Raw genomic sequence first — 16,841 nt, forward strand, 5'->3', positions numbered from 1 at the left:
TGGTTTAAGCGACGCATCAATTTTTCAAAGGAAACTTGTCGTTAGCGCATTATTTTCCAGGATCATACACTTTAACACCACTTGTCTATTTTTCGTGTGGCTTGTCTTCGCCGTTAAGCATAAGATGATTGAGGTCTCTTCAATACTTAATTATTAGGGATCTGCTTAAACTCCTCATGATCATGGTCACTTCATATAAATAAAATAGATAGCATGGTTTACTCAGGCGTATGCGTACTATTTTATTTTATTTTAGCTCATTTTGCATTAAATGTTAGGACTTAGAATTAATTTCAGAAGTATAGTGGTGGCATAATGATTAGTGCGTTGGACTGTGAAAAAGAACGACAATGACCTTCCGATTCTGAAACTCTAAGGAACCGAAGAGAACAGAGACGTACTCAGTACAGCGCAAATAGATCCAGAAGAAGCCATCTTTGACGATGACTTTTATATAATTGAAGATCCGAAGAAAAAAGTGGAGGCGGTGGGAGCTGCTTTCCAGCAAGTGTATAAAGTGAATGTTAGCATTCGCCCCAACCACGACTTTTACCTTCGAAATGATATGACACAATGACGATCTGAGAACTGCGGTTTCATGCGGTTCAATGACGATTCCTTGGGAAATGCTATAATCGCCGAGCATACGGGACCAAGTCCCTTGTTAGTGACGAAGGTTGAGCTTCAGATCATCTTCTATTCAATAAAAAACAAAAAGTCACCAGGTGTCGATGGTACGAGTATATCCAACGTTGTACTAAGACATTTAATTTAATGATGGAGGCAATTGAAATTTAAACCACACTCTTCAATAATGCACTGAATAATGCATATTATCAAGTACATTGGAAGACCGCTGTGGTTCATCCTCTCCCGAAAAAGGGAAAGGACAACTCCAACCCGTCAAATCTTCGGTCGATAAGTTTTCTTCCGAGCATCAGCAAAGTTTTCGAAAAAATCATTAATAGGGCTCTGACTAAGTGGGCTACGGACAACAAAATAACTCCGGATAAACAGTTGGGGTTCAAGGCGGGTCATGACACAATTCATGCTGCGTCTAAACACGTTTCTGGCATAAGCAAGCTATTGTTGTATATACTTAACGGTAGAAAGTTTGTTGTCAAAAGTGGCAATTTAACTTCTACCACAACATTCTCAATTAAAAATGGTCTTCAACAGGGAGTGGTGAATTCGCCGATTCTCTTCAGCATTTACACTAGCGATCTGATAGGTAGTCTTACAAAGGCAATGGCGTACGCCGACGATCTAATTGCGTACAGAACGGCCCGAAAGGTTGAGGTTATATTAGACTTCTCTTGCAGCGTGATTTCGACAAGATTCAGCGATATTGCGTCGACTGGAAACTGAAAAAAAATGTCCAGAACTCGGAGACAATTCTCCGGACTCCGTTGGCTAGGGCCACGAGGAATACGTGCAAGAATTGGCGCAAAATGGTCATCGTTAATCTTTGAGGGTAGCCATTAGCGAGCAAAAGTATAGTGAAGTACCTCGGTATCTGGTTAGACCAGTATTTATATTTCGACAGACATATAAATGCTGCTCTGACCAGGGCCAGAGGAGCCTTCGCTCTGACGAAACGGCTGTTTTGACCCCAGAGTAAAGGTAATTTGCTACATGGCTCTCATACGGCCGATGATCGTTGTCCTGTGTGGTTGAACGTTTCCCCTTTCCAGATGGAGAAGTTTCGGGTGTTCGAGCGGCAGTGTTTACGACGCTGTACCGGCTTATATCGAACATCCGAATCTTCTTACGGTCATTACTATTCCAACGAGGCTCGAATCAACAGAATTGACAGTTTCATGATAAAACTCGTTCGAGGTCACATTGCAAGAGCTATGTCTTCGACCAACGATTTAATTTTCGGGGCGTTCCATCCGAACGACGAGAATTTTGAAAGTGCAGGGTTAAGCGGCAGATCCGCTAATCTACCACGTTAGACCAAGAACCGTGAATAGGCGACTCCTGTACAATCAGGACGTCATGGCACAAGGCGGAGTAGGGCTGTGTCCGAACGGGACCGAACTTCTTATATATTTGTCTGTAAGTTATTTAAAAAACATACAATAATTCAACGTAAAAGTTTTCTTTTGAAATATTAAAAAAAAAAACTCAATTATTTATTTTTTTGAATTCTACAAAGAATCTTGAAGTCGGAAAAAGTATTTGTTCTCCTATTGCTGGATTAGTTATATGGTAAATTTTCAGTTATGAATAACAAATTCTGAATAACGAAAAATGTAAATTGAATAATGAATAACGAAAATTGAATAATTAATAACGAATAATACTATATAAAATTAAATAATGGTCAAGAGAAATAAAGAACTAGAATAAAGAACTATGACTTTATAACTATCTTATGCATCAAAACGAATAATGAATACCGATTGGAAGTTAAAGAATAATGAATAAGAAATAATGAGTAATGAATAATGAACAACACATAACAAATGATATACAAATTACTATCGAATGCAGAAAAACGAATAACGAATAATGATTACAAATGTAAGAACAATGAACAAGTAATAACGAGTAATGGACAGTAAACAACGATTTTAAAACAATGAATAACGAAGGATAGTAGATAACAATTTTAATTTTAAATAAAAATAATCTTATTGCACAGTTTTACAACGATTGAAATACTTTCATATCTCATCTTGAAATTTTGCACCAATTTTTTTGTAATTGCAAACTCAATTAGTATGCATCAGCCTTTTATTTGATATAGGGTACACAGGAGTCGACGTCAGAATCCTTGCAATTAACTTGCAAGGTGTGATCGACACATCTTCTCATTCCAAAAAAAACTATTCTGCCCAGAAACCAAAGCAATAACTCAAAAATCATCAATGATATTTATGCATGATGTTGACCATAACATAGTAACTCATTGAAGAAAAACACATACACACACACTCATTGAAACCATCATCTTTCCAATCAACCGCACACAAGCCAACAACGTTTATTGTCAACAAAAATATTTTACCCTTCAACCGAATTCGTCAATATCACCGTTGTCATCATCATCAACAGCATCATCATCATCATCAGCATCAGAATCCTTAGGAAGTCTTTCCTTTTAAACCATATTGAGAGAGATAGAGTATGGAACGCATGACTTACCTGGAAAATCATCAATCAATCAGTCAATCAAGTGTGTGTGTTTCTAAGTAGACATATGCATGAGGTTCGTCTGATGGTCCGTTATGGTCTGTTGTGTGATGTGCATTCATGTCCTTTGAATGTGATACTACTCATTCTTAGTAGCTTCATCATAATTTTCATCATCATCATCGTCGTCGTCCTCATCGCCATTTGACCAGAAATTGTTCAATGATGATGGCTAATGTTCGTTCAATTTTAGAGTAAAACAAAGGACGAGCTAAAGAAAACATGAAATATGACAAAAGGATGCTAAAGGACTTTCTGGCCAAAACAGCAGGTCAACGAGGGTTCCTGCAGCTAAAAATGAGATCTTTGTAAAATGTCCTACATAGAATTTTTTTGTTGAGAATATTACGAAATATGAACAGTACACAAAAGAAATTTGTTTATTTTTGTCATGTCCTTTTTAAGGATCTTCATGCTTTTTTTTTCTATTTTTCTAAAAAAAAAAAAAAAGGTTAAAATATTTTAATATAAAATTATATAATTTTAAGAAGCTTAAAAGTTTCACCGAATAGCTATTCTACTTATTTTAACTCGTTTCGTTTAAACATAATCTAGAATTTATTTTAATTAAAAACTCTCCTTGCACGATAACGTAAGTTGTACAAAACAACACAGCACACATACGCAACCTTCTGTTACTTTTCTCATATAAGTAACCATTAGTTTTGATACTTTTTTGTAACTTAAATAAAAGTTGTATTCATAATCCAAAATCACCTCTTTTAATATTATTATATTTCAACATTCCGCATAAAAGGATTATTCTTATTTCTGTTTAGTTTTTAAACACACACACACTTGTAAGGAGAATAATAGTAGGAGCTATTTTATGGATTCCCCTTTAACAAAAAAACAATTTACCAGATTTAATAATTTTTAAACGGTTTTTGTTGATTTTGAATGTACGCTATTTAACAAATGAAATCAAGCCTTCAAAATTGATTCGATTTTGATTGAATATTTGTCATCTATCACTCATTATTCATCATATATAGTCCAATATCAACAATGTTGCAAAAGAATTGGCAAATTGTAAAAACTCGAAGGCTTTCTGAACAGTTTTCGTGAGCTGGGTGGTCGTAATAGAAGCATGCCGACTAGACTCGAAGTTGAAACACTAGCAGGTCATTTTAAAACTCTTTTGTCGGCTGATGAGAATTACAATGCTTTCTACTATGCACAACCCAATGTCAATATCTGCGAACTATATAATCCTATTACTCGACCTGAGCTTGAAACTACTCTGAGTAAAATGAAAAATAATAACGCTCCTGGCATAGATTGCATTCTGATTGAATTCTACAAGAATAGCACGGAACCGTTTAAAAATCAACTGAAAATTCTTTTGTTACAAACAATTTCGCAATCTTCAAAAAAGGATATACCAATCATCCAGGGAACTAAAGAGGAATCTCGATTCTAACTTTAATTCTTTATGAAAGATTGACGGAATGGATTGAGAACAACAACCGACTCACCATGTTCCAGGGAGGATTTCGGTCGGGTTGGTCAACACAAGACCATATATTCGCTCTGATGAGTATTGCCAGGAGATCGATTGAGCACAAGAAAAAATTATATGGCTGTTTTGTAGATTTTAAGGGACTCAATTGAGCTTAGGAGGAAGCCTCAAGATTCATGTGGTATCACAATGGGAAATTAAACTGGCCTAAGTGTGTCCGTTTCCATCTTGGACAGCCACTTTAACCTAACCTAACCTTTGTAGATTTTAAAGCAGCCTTTGTCAAGGTAAATACAAATACCTTGATGTATAAATTATCGTCCTTAGGAATTTCACGTAAATTCTTAATGATTTATTTCAACTTTCTTGCCTCATCTACTGCATCAGTGTGGGGCATAACTTAATTCTCTGAATGGTTTGAAACAACATCAGGTATCCTCAAAGGGTATATATTAAGCACCCCAAGTTTTTGGATACTTGAAACTGTTCAGATTGCCTTCTTCAACGCCCAATTATGTTATGTATATATGTAGAGTCTGGCATAACGCCTCTGTACATTACAAACCTTAAAACCAACTTAGACTACATATTGAAAGTTGGGGAGGGATAAAAGAAGCCTTCACAGATCCATTATGACAAGGCTTATGCAAACAAATGAATTCCCGTTTAAGGAATGGAACCAGATAGTTTCTTCAAATGGCAGTAATCTATTCAATTTGGAGTCCAACTTAATCAATGATACACCATGTTCAATGATCTGATCGCCAGACCTGATAAACATATCTTTAGCGAACATCTTTCAAGAGCTTCAACAACATCATCAAGAAATGTGTATAGACACAGTAACGAGTTTTCTTCTGAGGCTATTAGTTACATATTTACGTGTCCTCTACTCCAAAAGTTTCGACGGCTGTTTTTCGAACTGAGTTTTCTTCTCTCAACTCGGCTCTATGAAATCCTTAATAGATATTTTGGATGGTCTATAGATACTGCAAACATGCTCTAGATTACCGCAATTGTTTTTCATATATCTACAACCAGTTAATGCAATTGAAGGTTCAAACAAAGTGTCCTAATTACTATTTTGCGTATCAAATCGTGTAAAAATTGATATATTTTCTTATTTCAAAACCGTATTTCAAAATTGTTGAATTTGCACTTGATGCTTTAAGAAAATATTATTTTTTTTATAGTTGAACATATGTTTATTATTTGAATTTTAACTTCTTTACTATTAAATTATTGTGTTTTCGTCAAAATATGGATATGGCAATTTTGACGAAAATTTTAAGAAAGATATTTGTTAATGATTTATATCTTTAAATAAAGCAACTATCTATCTTTCTCTATCTGTAGTCCAATGTTAATGCATCATAGGAAAACTTCCCGTCCTGTTTTGATTTTTTCGAAGAGAGGCATTCGGACAAGGAAGATGAAAGGTTCCAGGGAAAGAGCTTCGATTTAACGAGTCCACTGAAATACGCTAACTTTAAAAAAAGACATGATCATAAAATATAACTTCGAGACAATTAACATTTGTTAAGTTTTAAAAAACATTGGATTGGTGAAAATGTGGTTTATATTCTCTATGTAAAAGTTAAGGCAGCGACCGTAGGTAATTGTTCAGAAATCTCGAAAGTTTTTAAAGGTATAGAATTTTAGATGGCAACATTATTTAAAGTGGCGCTCATTTTATCAGCAGTCAAGTTACTTAATTCAAGTTTGGTTTGGCATTTAACATAATTCAGTCTGAAAAACTCTTTCAAATTGTGCAAATTAGTATTGAAAATCATAGTTCTGAAAATTTAAGGATTATTCATAATTCCTTATTTCTTATTCATTATTCTATATTCTATATTCTATATTCTATATTCTATATTCTATATTCTATATTCTATATTCTATATTCTATATTCTATATTCTATATTCCATATTCTATATTCTATATTCTAAATTCTATATTCTATATTCTATATTCTATATTCTATATTCTTTATTCTTTATTCTATATTCTATATTCTATATTCTATATTCTATATTCTATATTCTATATTCTATATTCTATATTCTATATTCTATATTCTATATTCTATATTCTATATTCTATATTCTATATTCTATATTCTATATTCTATATTCTATATTCTATATTCTATATTCTATATTCTATATTCTATATTCTATATTCTATATTCTATATTCTATATTCTTTATTCTATATTCTATATTCTATATTCTATATTCTATATTCTATATTCTATATTCTATATTCTATATTCTATATTCTATATTCTATATTCTATATTCTATATTCTATATTCTATATTCTATATTCTATATTCTATATTCTATATTCTATATTCTATATTCTATATTCTATATTCTATATTCTATATTCTATATTCTATATTCTATATTCCATATTCTATATTCTATATTCTATATTCTATATTCTATATTCTATATTCTATATTCTATATTCTATATTCTATATTCTATATTCTATATTCTATATTCTATATTCTATATTCTATATTCTATATTCTATATTCTATATTCTATATTCTATATTCTATATTCTATATTCTATATTCTATATTCTATATTCTATATTCTATATTCTATATTCTATATTCTATATTCTATATTCTATATTCTATATTCTATATTCTATATTCTATATTCTATATTCTATATTATAAATTCTATATTCATTATTCATTATTCATTATTCATTATTCATTATTCATTATTCATTATTCATTATTCATTATTCATTATTCATTATTCATTATTCATTATTCATTATTCATTATTCATTATTCATTATTCATTATTCATTATTCATTATTCATTATTCATTATTCATTATTCGTTATTCATTATTCATTATTCCGTTGTGTGATGTTTAGTGCGTGGGGTCTGCATCTTGTAAGGTTTTATTATTAAACTAACATGAATTTGTTCAGAATTGTTCTTTTAATATCTTTAGAAATTTCTTTAAAAAAACCTTCAAAGGTCTTAATATAGCAACAAATTTAAGCCATTCAACTGTCAAAACACCTCAAACCAAGCTTCACATCTAAATACTTATAAGTCTTTTATTGATTTTGTATTAATCAAAATTAAATTAAAGGTGTGTCATAGAATTATTCAATAAATATTTCGAACTTTTCACAAAAAAAAAAAAACACTTCAAACCACAAATAGAAAAACATAGGTAGGTAGGTAAATAAATCAATATATCACCTTGACTTGACAGCTATATGACTTTAATGACTCCCAAACAATCTTCGCCGTACTTTGCCAGGAGTGTTCTTAAACTTGGTGCGTGTTTATGACAGACTATAGGAAAGCAAATGGCATTATATCGGCAAACAGCACGAAAGAGACGAACAAAAAAAGAAGAGGTAAAGGAGGTGGTGTCTCTATATAGTTGAAGTTGTTCTTGTTTTTTTTTTTTTCGTCTACCTTTAGGCGAATACTCATAATATAGGGATTGTGGGCTCAGATTGTCTATAGCAGGACATTGACTTGATGGAGTCTTATTTACTTCACCTCAAAACATCACTTTACCCTAACATCAAAGGCTTTATTCTTCTTTTTCTTGAAACGAAACCAACTTGTGACTAATTATGACACCCTGAAGTTTGACTTGCAGCACCACCTCATTCATTCAAGGATGTAGCAACAGAACAAAAAAAGGATAACAACCCCCAAAAGGTTCTGGAAAATGCGCCCTAAATTGACACCATTATGAAAGAACTTGTGGTGGATAGAGGCACGGTATTACTTAAAGTAGGTAGGCAGTAAATTGGTTTTGTCGTTGCCGTAAACCTAGTCTGTCGCCTTAGTCGTCCTTCTTGTACTCGAGTTTGTCGCCAAACGAATGCAGACAAGGAAAAAACAACAACATATCTTACCCTATACATACTAAGCTTTTTGTATTTTTGCTTGGTAGATCGCGAAAGCGAAAAGGATTTCTCGCATAAAGAAAGAGTAATCGCCCCACCAAGCGACGGCTCACACGCCGCGCTGCGCCGGCCGTCGCTCCGCTCTGATGAAGACGACGACGACGTTGGAAAAGGCGAGTAGGTAAAGCTAAAGTCATCATCATCATCAAAGGATCTCCACAAAAAGGGGAATCCGTTGCTTTATCGCAAAATTGTGCCGCTCGGCACCTTATGCAAAAAGGGAAGTCCATTATATTTTTTTTTTGCAAAAGTCTCAAACCAAACACACGAAGAAAGTCGCGCCTTGCAATGGGCTGAGTTTCTAAGTGCTGATGATGGTGTTGTGTTTGGTGAAAGGTCCTTTAAAGGAGCAACATAAGAAGCTCCCAGAATATAAATGACGATTATATTATACAAGAAAATTTGTGAGAAGTGCGCGATTAAGCCGCTTTTGGCTTTGTGGCGCAGCACTTGGCGGATGGGTTTTGGGGTAAATTTGTTTGGGTTATCCTTGCAGTAGAAGAAAGTATAGACCTATGTGTGTAGAATTTCCTTCAGGTTTAGCTGTAATTTTCTTTTATGTTTCCTTTTCTTTTAAATTTCTGTAGTTTTATTTATTTTCTTTACTTTTCCTTTGCAATTTTCCATTGCTTGTCGATTGTGCAAATTGCAAGGACACATGTTTGTGTATATCTTAGTAATCTTTTCATCGCTGCGGTATTGTTTGTAGTATATTTTATCGGTGGCAGGGGTAAAGGTGACAGTGACTACGACAACGACACTAAGAAGGCTAAAGGAGGAACAAAATTACAAAAAAAATAAGAAAAAATATGGTGTGTGAAGGAAAGTTGTTAACAATTTTGTGAGTGAGTGTGTGTGTGTATGTGATTGGTTTGTCCTTGTACTTTCTTTTGAAAATTTCTTGGTTTCTTTCAAAACTGTATAAAATTTATATTTTAAGGATTTTGTTCCGTTGTTAGGTCGGTAGGTTTATTTGCATTTATGTATCACAAAACTCTATGTTATGAATGTCGAGACGGTTAGAAAACAAAGAGAAATAAATGTCCTTCTGCATGACCATTTTTGATTGTGGGTTAGGTACTAATAAGTCGTTTTATTTATGTATAGCAAGGTATAGCCGGGGAAGGATTGTTTCACAGTTAAGTTTGGATTTTCATTCAGTTAGTTTTGTTTTTTTAATGTTTTTTTTAATTATTGTTAAAATATTGGATTAAGATTGAATTGACACGAAAAAAGTTTTATAATAATTTGAAAAGGCTTGGGTACAAGGAGTGTTCATTTTAACTGAGCATTTGAAGTAATTTTAAAGCCAAACTATGTTAATGAGGTAGAAAAATTACTTTTTAATAATTAAAGTACTTCAAACTTTTTAGTTAGGATTTTAAGAATAATTTTTAAAGTCATTGACAAAAAATTAGACGAATACAATTATTTTATTAAATCTTAACGTAGAAGTTTATTCCTACTGTATTTAATAGCACTTACGGTAAATGGCATTCAAGGCTTTGCTGGTAAGTAAGAATTATTGTATTAGAATTTTTTAAGGCCGTTTCTGACAGATATGTCGGGACCTAAAATCAATGGCGTTAAATCAATTTATTAGTCAGTAGGGTTATTGGCGATCTAATTTCGCATATTTTGTTAACATATCCATGTTCTTGTAAAGATTTTCACAAAAGGTAGTCGATTTCATTGAAGTTCTGAACAATTTGCATTTTCTAAGGGTGAAGATCCAATCCCTTTTTCAAAATAAAATTAACTGTTGATTTTTCAATTCTGAGGAGACCATAATCTTCCTTATCGATTTACTTTGATTTCGAAGTTGATGGCTTGAAAAAATTAACTTAGTTTTGAACTATTTCCTTTTAAATTTGTAGTAATTTTTAAGAATGATTAAAATCCTTCAGGTGTTTTTGAGGTATTTAAAGTTTTTCAGAAAATATGACAGATAGACTAGGAAATCATTTTCCCTTTAAGGCTCCCTAAATTTTTTTATGGAAATTACTTAAAATCGCTTTTAATCCAGTTCGGTTAACCGTTTATTTGATGTTAAGTTGAACCATGTTAAAGTTAATTTCTATAGGGACAGCCCGTTTCGATTCAAAGCCTTCCACTTGGACAATTTTTTTTTGTTGAAAAGTCAACAATAGAAATAAACCTATAAGTTTTGAATGTAAAATTGTGTACACTTCAAAGAAATTCAGTGAAAAAGAAATACAAAGCTTCAAAAATCAATTAGAGAATAATGGAGTCCGATCATTTTTTGTATGTAAAAACTTCAAAATATTCAGTAAAGGCAGAATTGAAAGACCATGTTAACTCTATCGTTTAATTTGTACGCAATCAATTCTTTCACGGATTCTGAACTTTAAGACCGCTACCAGTCTAAGAACTAGTACTCGAATTTTCTGGAAATCGGTATTTTCTGATACCGATGTTTTTTATAATTCTATTTAAAATTATTTAATCTATACGGTTTTCTCTGCGGTATTTTGTTTCAAAATGGTTAAAATATTTAAAATGCAAATACAATGTCAAAATAAGAAACAGACAAGTGGAATCTCAGCCATAACTTAAAGAATGTCGGTTTTTAAATGATCAAGATCAATGATCAAAACAAAGTCCAGCAGTGTTAAATCGCATGATCTTGGTGGCTAGTTGATATGACCATGGCGAGAAATTACGCGTCATCAGGAAATGTCTCTTGCAATAAAGCCATATTGGCTCTAGTTGAGTGAATGATAAACGGACTTCCTCGCTGAAGAAAATTTTGTTCAGAAAATTGGCGTCCACCGCCTTATGTTCAAGAGCATATTCGTCGTATTTAAGACGTTGTGAGAGGTCAGCTGGTTTGATAAAGGTACTAAAAAGGTCCTTAGTTCATAAAAACTTCTTTGTTAACAAAAACGTGATTAACAATCTTTTTTAAAATGAAAGTAAAACTCAGTAACTTTTTAATACCTAACCATTAACGAAGGAAAAAGTTATACCCAAATGGTCAGCTATAAAAAGTGAAAGTCTTGATTACGGAAATCGGAAAGTGATTTTTCTAAAATCAAGTATTTAATCAGAATTTCTTAAAATTCAAAACCAACAAATTTCAGAATTTAAAAAAAGGAACACCCTACTTTGTTCCTACATTGGTTTCCTTTGTTTATCTTTAACGTCCCCAGAAGTCCTGTGAATTAAAATAGCTATAACTATTCATCATCCATTGTGTGATCATCATCATCAAAAAATAAAAAAAAAAGTCTTTTTCATTCTCTCCCAGGTTAAACATTAAATAAAATTCCCCAAAAGTATATGCAACATACAATAAAAAGAACAAAAAAGGAAAAAAAAAAACAAACTTATTCAAACTAAACTAGTCCCTTGAGAAATTCTGAAAAAGCAAGGAAAAACATTAACATAAACTGATATCACCTGACAGTGCCGCATCATCTCATTTTGTGGCAGGACACAAACAAAAGAAAAACAAACACCAAATCAAGACTACGACAGCGTTAAGGATGAGGACGACTATGACGATGACGATGACGATGACGACACCTACAACAACGACAACAAGATAAAGAAAAATATAGAAAGAAAGGACGAACAAACAATAAAAAATTGCCTACATGAACGAAGAAGGCGCGCTTCCAGAAGAAGAAAAAATAATATTTTATTTAAACGATAAATAAAATTTAATACCTTGACTCCGATGGAAAATTATGTTTATTTTTTATTTTTATTTATTTATTTTGTTTTGTTTTATTTTTGAAGGATGAGGAAATACAAGGACTCTTTTTCTTATATTATCATTGTTCATGATTTTTCTTTCTTCGCGGTTTTTCTTCTCAGCATTTGCACTTTTTTTTTCTTTTACTGTTTAACAATAACTGTGTATTGGCCTTAAGGCTGACGCTGCTAGAGGTGGCGGCGACAATGACGACGTCGCGACGGTGGCAAGAGGTTGAGTTTTTTTTTTTGCTTTGGCAACATCATCGTTTCACATCCTTCCACCAGGACGACGACAACGGAATTCTGCTATTATTAAAAATGTATGTTTCAATATAGCAAAGTGTGTGATGTTGGCGCAATGAGGTACCCCAACATTACAAATTTTTTCCTGGGCGCCATATTTGGTTTCACCTTCATCTGGTGTCTTGTTACCTCCTTTTTTTTGTATGTTTGCTCTGAACTGTCTTCGGTTACTGGAGGTTTGTTTCCCCCCTTTATTTGTTCAACTCCGTTTTATCAATTGAACCAGCTAGACACCAGTCAACAGCTACCAGCCAGCAGCCACCATCAGGATCCACCCACCATATCGCGCGCTATGGCATGGCATGGTATATGGCTATGGGGAGGGCTTGATGGCGCGTTTACTGATTCACGGACACACAATTTATTGCACAGTGATGGAGTCTTAAGTGAATTTTCGGAAACTCACGTAGGAGGATGTGTGCCTTTTGGCATTGTTCACACCTCACAAAATTATATATAAAATCGTTTCAGGGGTTGACTTTTTGAGAGACGACTTTTGCCATTCACACATGGTACCTAGCACCCCTCTTTTCCTCCCATGAAAAAAAGAAACAACCTTCCGGTGCTAACAAAAAAAAATCGAAAAAAGAAATAAAATTGAACGAAATTATGTTTCAATTGTCCGCCTTTGTGCTTTTTCCAATGTTGAATATACAATATCGTTTAGTATACGAAATATGAGTATGATCGCTGGAGGGGTACTTAAAGACAGAGGCAGGAAGGCAGTATTTTGAGTAATGGCTGTTTTACCCTCCAGATATAGGCTCTTCTTCTGCCTTGGCTCAAAACAAGGTCTTGAAAACAATTCAGGTGTCACCTTTTTAGGTATGCTCGTGCAATATAGCAAGAAGCAGACAGTTTTCGTTCCAGATGGCCTTGATGTTATTCGAATATTTTCAATAATCACGAATAAAAAATAAACGCAGAAAGACTATAAATATTTTGTCTTTTCTTGTGCGATGACAAATAGCTATAAAGAATTTTTGTTTTATTATTTCGCAATACTCTAAAGACTCATTTCCACACAAAACAAAATTCAATATACTAGGAAATATATACTTTAGAAGATCTATGGTTTTTTTAACAATAATATACAAACAAAGATATCAACGCAAAATAAGAGTTTTTAATAAAATTGAGATGGACAGATAAGATAGTACAAGGTTTTCAGAAGTCAATGAATAATAACAAACTTTATTTTTTGGGATAAAAACACAAAAGTAAAGGGTGTCCCAAAATTAACGCAAGATTTGAGTTTGCCGCCATTTGTGTAGTGAAGTGTTGGCAACCCTGAAAAAAGCAATTTGACAGCTAACAGTATAGGGTTATTAAAAATGGAGCGTTACACGATAGAACAACGTGTGTTCATTATTAAAAAATATTTCAAAAATAGTGAAAGCTTGGGGGCTGCAGTTCGAAAATTTCATACAAAATATGGTCGGAATAGTGTTTTAACTTCGTCAACTGTGAAGAGATTAATTGAAAAATTCATGGAGACTGGATCCGTTGGAGACGCCAAACACATTGGTCGTCCAAAAACAAACCGTTCAAATGTGAATGTCGAAGCAGTGCGTGAGAGTGTTGCTGACAATCCAGGAACCCCAATTCGACGTCGTGGACAAGAATTGCAAATTTCAAGAACCTCTCTACAGCGTATACTCACCAAAGATCTGTGTATCGCTATATGATTACACAGTTCTTTCTGCCAAAATTGGATGATATTAATGTGTCCCATATGTGGTTTCAACAAGACGGTGCCACATGTCATACAGCCCGTGAAACAATTCAATCACTGCATGAGACATTTCCAGGTCGTGTACTCTCTCGTTTCGGTGATCAAAATTGGCCTCCTAGATCGTGTGATTTAACACCATTAGACTTCTTTTTACGGGGTTATTTGAAATCACAAGTCTATGTCACAAGCCCACAACCACCCGTGCATTAAAGGAGGAGATTCAACGCTGCATCAACGAAATTCAGCCATAATTATACAGAATGGTCATGGAAAATTACAACAAAAGAGTGCGCATGTGCATGCAAAGCCGTGGAGGCCATTTGTCCGATGTGTTATTCCATACATAACCCTATCCTATGTACTTTACGAGTCAATAAAAATATAACTATCAAAAGACTAAAAACGGCGTTTTCTATTTTAGTGCTTAGTACCTTAACTGGAAATAAGGTTCTTATACCAGTGGAAAGTTGTTGAGGCCAGCAAACGAGAGAGATGTTTCCACTAAGGAACATCTCCTTATCTGGATACGGCAGCGGACGAATTCTCGAAGTGGAATCAACGGTGGCGTCTACAGTTCAGGAAGGTTAAACTACTAAGTGAACACCTTATAGGACTTCTACGACACATTGGGAGCCCAGGTCTATAAGGAGCGGTTCATCCGGCCCCTCGTCTTTTGAGTTATACTAAGGATCTGGCCCTTCAGGTTGGGGGTTGTGCCGTCAGGGTGACTACCTGATCACGTACAAAATACCTTAGTTGCGAAGCACCAACAAGCCACGCATACGGACGGATTTACTGTTGACAAGCCATGCAAATGAAATAAGGACAACGAACTTCGGATCTGTACGTGGAATGTTAGGTCCCTTAACAGACCACGTGCAGCCGAACAATTCTATTTGGGTGTGGATATGTCTTTTGTTGGAACTAGAATCAGTTGGAACTAGAAAGTCTTGAGTTTCAACAGTGTAAGCGAGCGCATCACGACAATCCGCAAAAGGCTTAATTCGCCAACATAAGCCTTATATGCGCGCATGTCCCAACAGAGGAAAAAGATGAAGACACCATATACATATTCTTTGAGCTCTTGGACAAGATTTATGAGCAGTGCCGTTGCTATGAGCACAGATTTTAACGCCAACATTGCATCTAAGATCATCTTTGCCGTTTAATGTGAACGTCATAAGCCTTTCCTCAACAACCTGATAGCTCCTTATCAGTGTGGTCTTAGACCAGGAAAGTCCACTATCGACTATCAAAAAAGCACATTGAACAACGACGGCTTGGACAAAACGTCATGGCCATGGACAGCTATAACTTTAACTAAGTTAGGGAATTTGTCGGTCTGGCACTGCTATGAACTCAGACAAGGACACCAGCGCTGAAATCAAACGAAGAATATCCAATGCAAATCGCTGCTTCTTTGGACTTAGAAGGCAATTGAGTAGTAAAGTCCTCTCTCGAACATCTAAAATACCATCTATAAGACACTCATCATCCTGGATCTCATTTAAAGCGCTGAGGCCTGGACCTTGTCAAAGAAAGATAAGAGCATCTAAGGATAGGTTCGGATGATTTTTGGTCCCGTATGCATAAATGGAGAATTAAGTAGAAGACATAACGACGAACCGTACGGGCTGTACAGCGACACTGACCTAGTAAACAGAATTAAAGTCCAACAACCTAAATGGCTAGGTCATCTAGAGCGAATGGCTATCAACGCTCCAGTCCGAAAGGTCTTCGAATCCAGTCCCGAGTGACGGCGCAGTAGAAGGAGACCGCGATAAAGGTGGCGCACGCAGGTGGGTGAAGACCTCAACTAACTTGGAGTGCAAAACTGGAGACAGCTAGCAAGGGACCGAGCTGGCTGGAGAAGCATCTTAATTGAGGGACAGGTCCGCTCTGGACTGTAGCGCTACCTTGAGTAAATAAAGCTTCTTTTTAACTTGAAAATCCCATACACTTAAAATTCGGTAAAAAAAATAAGAAAACGTTAGCATTTTATTTATGTGATCTTATTTTAAATAAAGGTTAGCATTAAATAAATAAAGAAGTATTTTGAACACTAAGTTTTTATTTAAAAGAGTAGTTTAGAAGGTTATCATATCGATTTTTGAACATTCAACACTACTATGTGCAAAATGTAACAATTGCAGCTTAAAAATAAAAACTTTTTCTCCTATGTAATCATACCATTTTTGGGTCAATAAGAAGACCAATTTGCAACGTTAGAAACTTAGGCAGACCATTTGAGTTTGTCTTATTAATTTTGTAAAGCAGCAGGTGCAATTATAATAACAGTTTAATGTCTCTTTTTTAAAGAAATTTATAGAGGGGACATTCAAAATATATGGGATATTCAGACAAAAAATATCATCAATAAGGCAAGACTATAAAGGAAAGTATGCCTAACAAATGGTGTATGTGTTCCACATTCCCGCTAGC

Source organism: Eupeodes corollae, chromosome 1 (genome assembly GCF_945859685.1).
Source record: "Eupeodes corollae chromosome 1, idEupCoro1.1, whole genome shotgun sequence".
Lineage (NCBI taxonomy): Eukaryota > Metazoa > Arthropoda > Insecta > Diptera > Syrphidae > Eupeodes > Eupeodes corollae.